Below are 9,095 nucleotides of genomic sequence, written 5' to 3'. Positions count from 1 at the left end.
AAAATTTTGGTGTCGATCATTCGATTTCATCCTGGACACTACAGAAAATGGGCTAAAAGTGTTAAAAACCGGAATTCTCCTTTAAGAGTCTTACTCAGAGATAAAGTAAGGCTGACTGTGGGAGCGGGTTTCAAACTCGCAATATCAGGATTCCAAGCTTTATGCCCCAACCACTAGACCGCCACACCCCCATTTGTTTTTTATATATACAACTGAATTAATAATAATTAATGAATAATTAATAATTTACTAGTTTCATTTTTTTCTTGCACTGCTGCTTATTTGTGAATATTCCAAAAATGATCAACTACTGTATGAGGACTTCTACTGTCAATAAACTGCATGCTAGTTTATTTTATTATTTTTGGTTGCACTGGATGATGCATACCAATAGGTGATTGCAACCAGCCCTGCCAGAGCAGCAATGATTTTATATCAAGTTGATGAATTATCTGATCATCAGATTGTTGATTGCAGCGTCAATATTATTTGCAGAATAAGCAGGCCTTAACATCGAATTTTGTTTAGGGTTCCATGGTGGCTTGACCCAGCCCTGCTGCAAGGCATCGCATTTCCCTCTGCCTTCTACATTCTCTGTCTTGGAGAATGATGTTTCTTTGTTTTCTGTTGTTTCTGATTGGTTTTGGTCATAGAGTCTCAAATGAACTCATCCCATCAGTTGTTGCCATGATAACAGAGTTAAAATGGTTCATTATTCCACTGGTCATTGCTTTTCATTTTGGGCTATGCAGTATGGGTGAAACAGCGCCCTCTCTTGGTGGTTGGCTATGACAAGATGGATCTGAGGTAGTTATATTAGCACTGTGCTACAATACTGTGTATCATATTGTTGTACGTCTAGCTGCAAGACATAGTTATATCAATCGGGATTGTAATTAGTTACATATTGTACATCTGTTTAGATAAATAACATTGCGATGGATGAGATACTAATTTTCTTTGGTAAATTGTCTCTTTCTCTTAACACGCTGTACCCACTGTGATGAGCTCCTGATTTTGGACCAGTGCATAATCAGTTTCATGCAGGTGTCTTCCAGAGATGTCAAGTAATTAAGTACAAGCACTTCGTTACTCTACTTAAGTACATTTTTTAGGTATCTATACTTTACTCCATTACTTTACTCCTGACTTCTACTCGTTACATTTTCACACAAGTATCTGTACTTTCTATTCCTTAGATTATTAAAACAAACGTTAATCGTTACTCTTGGCTTCGGTTTCATATAATGTGCTCCATCCAATGCAGATCATTGGCGCCATCCACATCTAGTGAAAACTAGTGTAATTGGATGAGTCATATAACGCAAACACTCATTGGTTAGCTAAAGATAGTTAAAATCATTAGAAGCAAGCAGGTGTTCTTCAAACTGCAAACGTGAATTGTCTATGTCATGCTACAATGTTGGATTCAGAAAAAGATGTTGAAATGTCTGAAAGGTCGGACACAGGCGAAAGCGTATCGGGAGACGGAGACCAACAAGACCTCCCTCATCCTGGTCCCTATCTCAAAGAATTTTTCAAAAATGTCGAAAAATTGAGCTTTCAATTCATAAAGTGGCATCTGGCTGTTTTTTTCTAAAGGTTACTTCATACTTTTATACTTTAAGTAGTTTTTGGAGCACATACTTTTTCACTTTTACTTGAGTGAAGAGGTCAAGTTGATACTTCAACTTTTACCAGAGTGTTTTTAAACTGCAGTATCTATACTTCTACTTAAATAAGAATTGTTTGCCATTATTTGCCATTATTTGCAACACTGAAAATATGCAGAGATAAACTAAATGAACAACAGACTTCTGTTGAAAATTTCCACTCCCTTTTGCATAATTAAATCTTCCTCGACTACTCACCTCGTTGTTCCTCTGCACCATGGGGAGCAGAGCTTTTTCTAGGTCTGCGCCCACACTCTGGGATTCAACCCCCCCTCACATCTACAATACCAAGTCTTTATCCGTGTTCAAATCAAAACTCGAAATTCACCTGTTCAAGATTGCTTTTTCACTGTCACACTATTTTAGTTTGTGTTGTTTATTTTATCTATGAATTGTAGCTTTTTTAATCTCTTATTGTTTTAACCGGAACCGGGCCCTGGAGGGTTTTGAAATAAAACCTATTATTATTATTTTCTAAATTATTTGAACTGAGCTGAATCAGTACTAGTTCAGCTCGGTTCACCATGAAATGTTTCATCTGTGCCATTTTGAGCCCATGAGCACGACTGGTTTTTTCCACATGAAGCCACCTTTCACCATAAAATATAGAGGTTTCAAAATGTCAAGACTAATAAATATAATGGTGTGCTGGTTTTGCCCTCGAAGAAGATGCATCTGCTGCCAGGCCTAGTATAATCAGAGATTTAATGCTTCTTTCAAGGTGACAAACCTTGGAAATCTATGATTGAAATTCTTCATTCTTTGTTTGCCCAGAACCTTCAGAATTTTTCCTTTTTACAATATAGATGTTTTATCAGAGAAATGTCCTTTCAGCGAGGGTCTAACAGTGATGTCAAAGTATTATCATAGAGAGGAATGTTTCTAACTACTTTACGTTACAAGTTTATAATAGAAAGGTCAAACCATTTTTTTTTTATCCCTGTCAGAAATAATAGCTGCTCTATTTAATAAATCAATATTTTAGAGCTTAAAGTCACAATATCAGAAAAAAGATTAAGTGTTTTAAATGTAAAGTGTGTTTGACGTAGTAAACTGATGTACAAACATAAAGGTTTAAATAGTATTTCAGTTTATTGTGATTCACCTGTGTTTGTTGTTTACAAAATAGCAACAATACTGTATGATGAATATAAAGTAAAAAAAAGAACTTGAATTACAATTAGTAAAAAAAAAAAACATATTATAAAACTTTATTTTAATTTCTATATATATATAATTTATATATCTTATAACACTCAGTGATAAACACTGTAAATGCACACAATGGGAAAAAAAAAAAAATCCGCCTCCTTTTTCAGTTTTTTTTTTTAAACCCCTTGGGGTTTTTTTGGGATCAGACCCTCTGAATGTTTTAACCAACATGAGTCAACATAAAGAGGTTGAAACACAAGAGTATCGATCTGTTTAGAAACTCTTATGTCTGCTAATGATTACTGTTTATCCTTTGTTGTAGATTTCCCCGGGTTTTTACAAGCACATGAATAGGACACCTCAAAGGAAGGCTTTTTGTTTACATTATCTATTTCTCAAAAAAGAAATTGACTTGTTAGCCTTCTCCAGATGCACTAAAAAGTGTCGGTTGCTGTACAGCCATCCCTTTTTAGAGCTGGAAGCCTGCTGGCAGGACATGATAAATGAATTCCTTAGATTACCTTCCCCAGAATGGAAGTTAATTCTGAACCACCAAGCTCAGAGGCACTCATCTAGATGGGTGCTATAAAATATGTAATCCTTCAAATAGAGACCAAAGCTCAAAAAACAGTAAAAATGATCTACAGTTGTCGAGTAACATAAGGGGAATCACTATAGAGATAATCAGAGTTTGGCTTTTAATAACTTGCTACAGTATTACTTTGAAAAAGTGTCTCTTTACAATGAAGCCCCTACTATTTAACTGTAAAATTAACCAATAAATGTTTGTTTTAAATAGAAAATATTACTGAAAGGCTCTTTTTCTTTTTTTTTTGCAAAAACATTGTGATCACTCTCAGCATTGAACTCCAACATAGACCCGCCCTACTTAGACAGACAATTTCCTGCATAAACAGCAGTCTTTGTTCGAACACAAAGAGAATTCATTGTGCCTTCAAAGACTTTGCCTCGAACTGTTTGACTCAGTATATATATGAAAGAAAATTTTACCCCACATGAACACACAACTGCTATTAAGAGAATGACTTTAACAGGAGAGAAATGATGTCAGGAAAACATAGCAAGAGCATTGCTAAATATTTCTATAATATTATGGATTTCAAGTAAAGCTATTTTTTGTGGTAAACAAAGAAATACGTGGTTTAATTCAAACTTTATTCTGCTAACTTAAAGCATTCTGCTCTTTGTGTTTTATATTTTTTTTCTAAATATGTTTTTCCATACTTTTAGAACTTGCTTAGATTTTCAAGGCTACCTGAATTCTTCAGTTTTCATTTAGACCCTTTTCTGTTTTCCTGTTTCACCTCAAAATCCATTCAGTTACTTTACCCATTCTCTGTGTTGTAATGCCTAGACAGCATCTGGAGATCTGATAATCAAGCAAACACAAGTAGTGAGCATTAAAAGAATAATTATGCACAAACTGATGTAAAGGCCCGGCTCACATGGCCGCAACATAAAACAGGGAGGACACGGCACCCAGGAACATTTTTAGCCCTTCAGAGGCATTTATTGAGAGTTATAAATGAGAGACAGGCAGCCAAAGATGTGCTTCCAGCAAATGTTCCCTCCACCTGGTCCTCTCTCAGCTTGGTTGTTGTCGACTGATTCCGGACCTCTGTACCCGACTGAACCCAGGACTCGGTTGTGGTACTACCCTGGGCTGGTCCCCTGGATCAACCCTAGTCCTCTCTAGTCCTCTCTGGAGCCCTGAGATTCCGACACACCTGGCACTTCAATGACACCTGGTACCACGATGACACACCTCATTAAACTGCACATCTTTAACTACCATCCAGGTGGCCACGTAATCAGAAGCACCTCCCACATTCAAAGACCTGCATTGCTAAATTATTACCGGCCAGTTGCCTCACAGCAGGGCAAAGGAACTCAAATCCCTTTAGTGGAGGAGTGCAGGGTTTGTGGCTGAAAACAAGTCAGTGGTGTTGAAACTGCATTGAAAAAAAACCAGTAACCTACTCAGAAGCCAGGAGATAAGCCAAAATGCCAGGATCCTATTTTCTCTGTTTGGATGATTTGGATCTCTGATTGACTGATCCAGATATTGACCATGCAAGACAAGGTAAAGGTTAACAGGCAAGTCGTAGTCAGTTCTGGGGTCATTCACAGAGAAGAAGTCCACGGGCCAGAGGTGTCTAGACAGGCTAGACGAGAAGGGAATCCAAAATCAGGGCGAATGAATCGCCAACAGGAGGGAAAACTAGGCAAATGTTCCCAAAGGGACAGAGGTAGGATACAGAACTGAGGAAGATTGGTAGAACAATCCAGACAGATTTGTTGTTTAGAAGCAAGGCAGGAGGTGAATGCCCAAAGATCAGAAGCTGACAGGAGTGTGCAACAAGGGTAAGGCAGGCAAGAGCGATGCAGGTCAAGATCAGTGTGTTCAAAACAAGGAATACTTGGACAAAATGCTTTCACAAATATGGCAGTTACCCACCAAGAAAGACAGAAGTATATATTGCTTTTCCCAGGTGCAGTAAATCGCAGTAATTTGAGCTCACTCAGGTGTAACTGCTCAGACCTGAAAGGGAGCATGGAGGGACATCATATAGAAGTTCTCAGGCAGATGCAGACATGATAAATTACACTTTAACTAAATGCTCCTCCGTATGAAGAGCACTTTCAGCTAGAAAGGGCTGTGTCCAAATCCTGACTTAGAACCTTTCACCATCAAACACATGCTCATGTTCATGTGGTCCTTTCGGTATAATTGCTCGTACCACATTCCAAAGGTTTAAATTTGGTTTAGTCAATCATAAAAAAATTCTCTTAGGGTTGAGTGAGTGCATGATTGGTTGTTTTTCATCAAATTGGCTTCCCTTTGTCAAGAAATACCCAATTTTGTCAAGGTTCAACTAAAATGATTTGATTTCAGTTGAAGAAGTAATCCTGCCTTATTCTAATACATCATTACCATTTATATTAAGCAATCTTCACAACATGAGGATGTCAACACCACTTTACAATAAGTACAAAGTTCTTAAAGCTTCATTTTGGCTTATCTAAAATTTGCTCAGCCATTGTTGCTAAGTTTATACATTTTGGCCATCTGACCATAAAGCCTATTTACAGAAAGAGTTTGGCTTCTCCTTATGGGTCACTGGGAATTTCAGTCAGGCTAAAAGCTATTGATTCTGGGGCTGGAACTTCTCTCAAGATTTTCTTGATTTTTAACTGGTTTGGCTGTGTATTGACTGTAGTGTTGCAGAACGTCCCAGTTCATGGTAGTTTGCTGTCTCGGTCGTTGAGTTTGTTCTATATAAGAAGGTAAAAGTTTGAACATAACACCAGCCCTTGGTGGTGGTGACACATGTGTGGAGCCATGTAAGGGCAGGGTGTAAAACCTTGCACTGTATATAAAAATGGTTTCATCAAGGTTCAAGCAGTATTTACAGTATTAATCAGTATTACAATATTTGATCTGATCTGCCTCAATTTTCTGGGAAATAGACTAAATATGAGCAGATAACTTGTTAACATCATCTGGGGATAAATTAGAACATCATTCTTTAAGGAACAATGTTAAGTTTTACACTGTAGCCATTATGTTCAGTTCATTAAAGCTTTACAACTTTTTATCTTTACTTGTTTTTTTGGATTTCCGTACTGTTTGGTTTATTAGAAGATCAACAAATCAAGTTCTTATCGGCTGATGTATGATGTTAGTGACTGAAAGTAATCAGGTATTGCCTCTATCAGGTTAAGCCACTTTATAGAAGTCTTTAAAAGACTTAAATGAATATTTTTTATCCTATCAGCTTTACATTTAAAATCATTAAGGCCCCCACATTTTTGGGTGTTTGCAAATGTTCATCCTTATTAATAACCCCTTAAGCCCGGCAGGGCCCAACTGACACCTATAGAAATGAGCAAAACACAGTCACATGGTGTTTCATCCACATTTCATATGGGGCTTTAAAATTTCTAAATCATGTTTCAAAATAATTTTTTTTACTAGTATGTTTTGTTTTATAGCTGTTTAAACAAATAAAATTAGATTTAAAATTCTACATAAGATGTGTAACTCTTCAGGAGTAATGCAACAACAGGTATTCATTTTTAGTCCCACCCCCCAATGGCCGGCATCATTGGAAACCAGAGGCTCAGACCTTTCCAAGGAGGGGTCAGAGGTAATTGTGTGACCATTTCAGGTGATGTAATCCCCATGTGTTAAATAAGCTTGCTCTGTTATTCTTGTTTTCTATTCAGTTTGGTGATTTTATAGGTACATTTCAATGAAACAGTGGCTAAATGTTAGGAGAGAATGCTTTTTTCTTATACAGAAGGTGTCCAATAATGTAAATCAATATATTTGTGTGACTAGATTCCCTTTTATGAGTGGAAAAATGCATTTTGGCACTTTTGGCACTGTGCCAAATTAAATTTTCTCCTACTACACTGCCCACTAAAACCTTTGTAGAACAAACATGCCTCAACTTATTCAGTCCAAATTTGCTTGAGTTATAGTCAACATGTGGATCTATGAAGTCTGAGGGTTTCATTTATAGTTTTCAATGGGATTTCAAGGTGTTTTTTGGAAAAAAAAAAATTATGAGGCTAAATATTTTTCATTTTTTTCTTTGTTTAATCACCTATAAATCAGACATGGTGACATTTGAAATATTGGTTCCGCCTGAAAAATATTCCTCAATGCCTTTCTGTCATACAAATACAAACAATTATATTTCTATAGTTTGGGAGCTGTACTTGCTTTAATTCACATATCTAATTTCAGGCAGAATTTGCTCCTACTGTAAGTCCCTCTGGGCTTAATTAACTACTGACAAAAGTGCTTTGTTTGGTTTAAACACATTTACTCCTTTAATGGAAGAGCTCTATATGCTGCCATGTATTGCTGTGTTCTAAATGACCATGGAACACATGAGCTTAAAGAAATAATGGATCCTCTTGATGCCAAGGAGATTAAATTCCCCAGATAGAAACATCAAAAGAGTCCAACATCGCTGCTTTCGAATCTTTTTCTCCAAACAGACACTCCCAGCACTAGCTTTGATTCCCCATCACCTAACCAGACCCTAATGAGGTTAGGAAGCTTCAAACAAGACTCTGGCTCAGCACAGCAACCAGGAAGATGAGGGAATAATGCATTAAAGATGAGCCTGTTGTATTCAACCTGCCCTTTCTACCACTTTGGCACTTCCAAACACATCCACAACTCAATCTACTGACACTTGACTTGACTCTTTATTTGATTAAACCCCTAAAAAAAAAAAAAAAAAGAGTATGATTTACTTTACAAGATGAAGAAAAGGGGGAAATAACCTCCTTGCTACTTACATTTTCTTACATCACAACTACAACATCAGTGGATTTCAGAGGAATTTATAGGCTGATCCAACAAAAGGTTAGAATAATCCTTTGTGGTGGACATTTTTTGTAAAATTCTTTAAAGTTATAGTTTCATCCGACATTGCTCTTTTGAACTTTAAAATAATGTTTAAGCCATTTTCCATTTAAATCTAATAAATTTTTATATTTTAAAATATTCCATAAAATGTGGTATCTTTTAGACCCTCCCATTAATTAGGAAATGTATAACACTCTGTCATAAAGGGATGTTTCACTTGTACTGAAGGGGGATCACATTTGGGATCGTATGGTATCCGATCAAATTAACTTTTATTTATGTCTAACTTTTAAGAATCTTTTGGTGTATTTTCTGTCTATATTTTTTTCAAGAAATAAATGGAACTATGAATGCCTATTTCAACTACCACTGAATGCATTTTTATTCTTTTCGTTTGGAGTAGTAGTTGTTTGGAACAAAGAAAAGCTGTGGAATTCCAATAAACTATGCATAGGTTTGTGGTTGTAATCTAACAAAGACTTCGGTGGGTATGAATACCTTTGGAGAGAAAGCGTGCGAACACTGATGTTACACGAAGCAGCTTCAGATGACATTCAGACTCTCTGAAGGAGAGCAGTTTCTTTCTACACAAAATCAAACAGAAGGAGCCGCTCTATTGGTTTTTGGCTACCACACTGCTTATTATGCCATGCTGAACTTTACCCACACATCAAGGTCTGTTTTTCCCTTCTGCTCGCTGCAAATTATTGACTGACATGTTCCCAGGCTTCAAAAGGTTTCTGATTCTGCTGAGAGATGCCCAGGCGACCCCTTCTTGGAGGGAGTGATTGATTATTTTTTCCAAATTGATCTATCTATCTATCTATCTATCTATCTATCTATCTATCTATCTATCTATC

The sequence above is a fragment of the Cyprinodon variegatus genome, unplaced genomic scaffold, assembly GCF_000732505.1.
Source record: "Cyprinodon variegatus isolate N-32 unplaced genomic scaffold, C_variegatus-1.0 Scaffold11, whole genome shotgun sequence".
Taxonomy (NCBI): domain Eukaryota; kingdom Metazoa; phylum Chordata; class Actinopteri; order Cyprinodontiformes; family Cyprinodontidae; genus Cyprinodon; species Cyprinodon variegatus.
Note: the sequence above shows the minus strand (reverse complement) of the source record.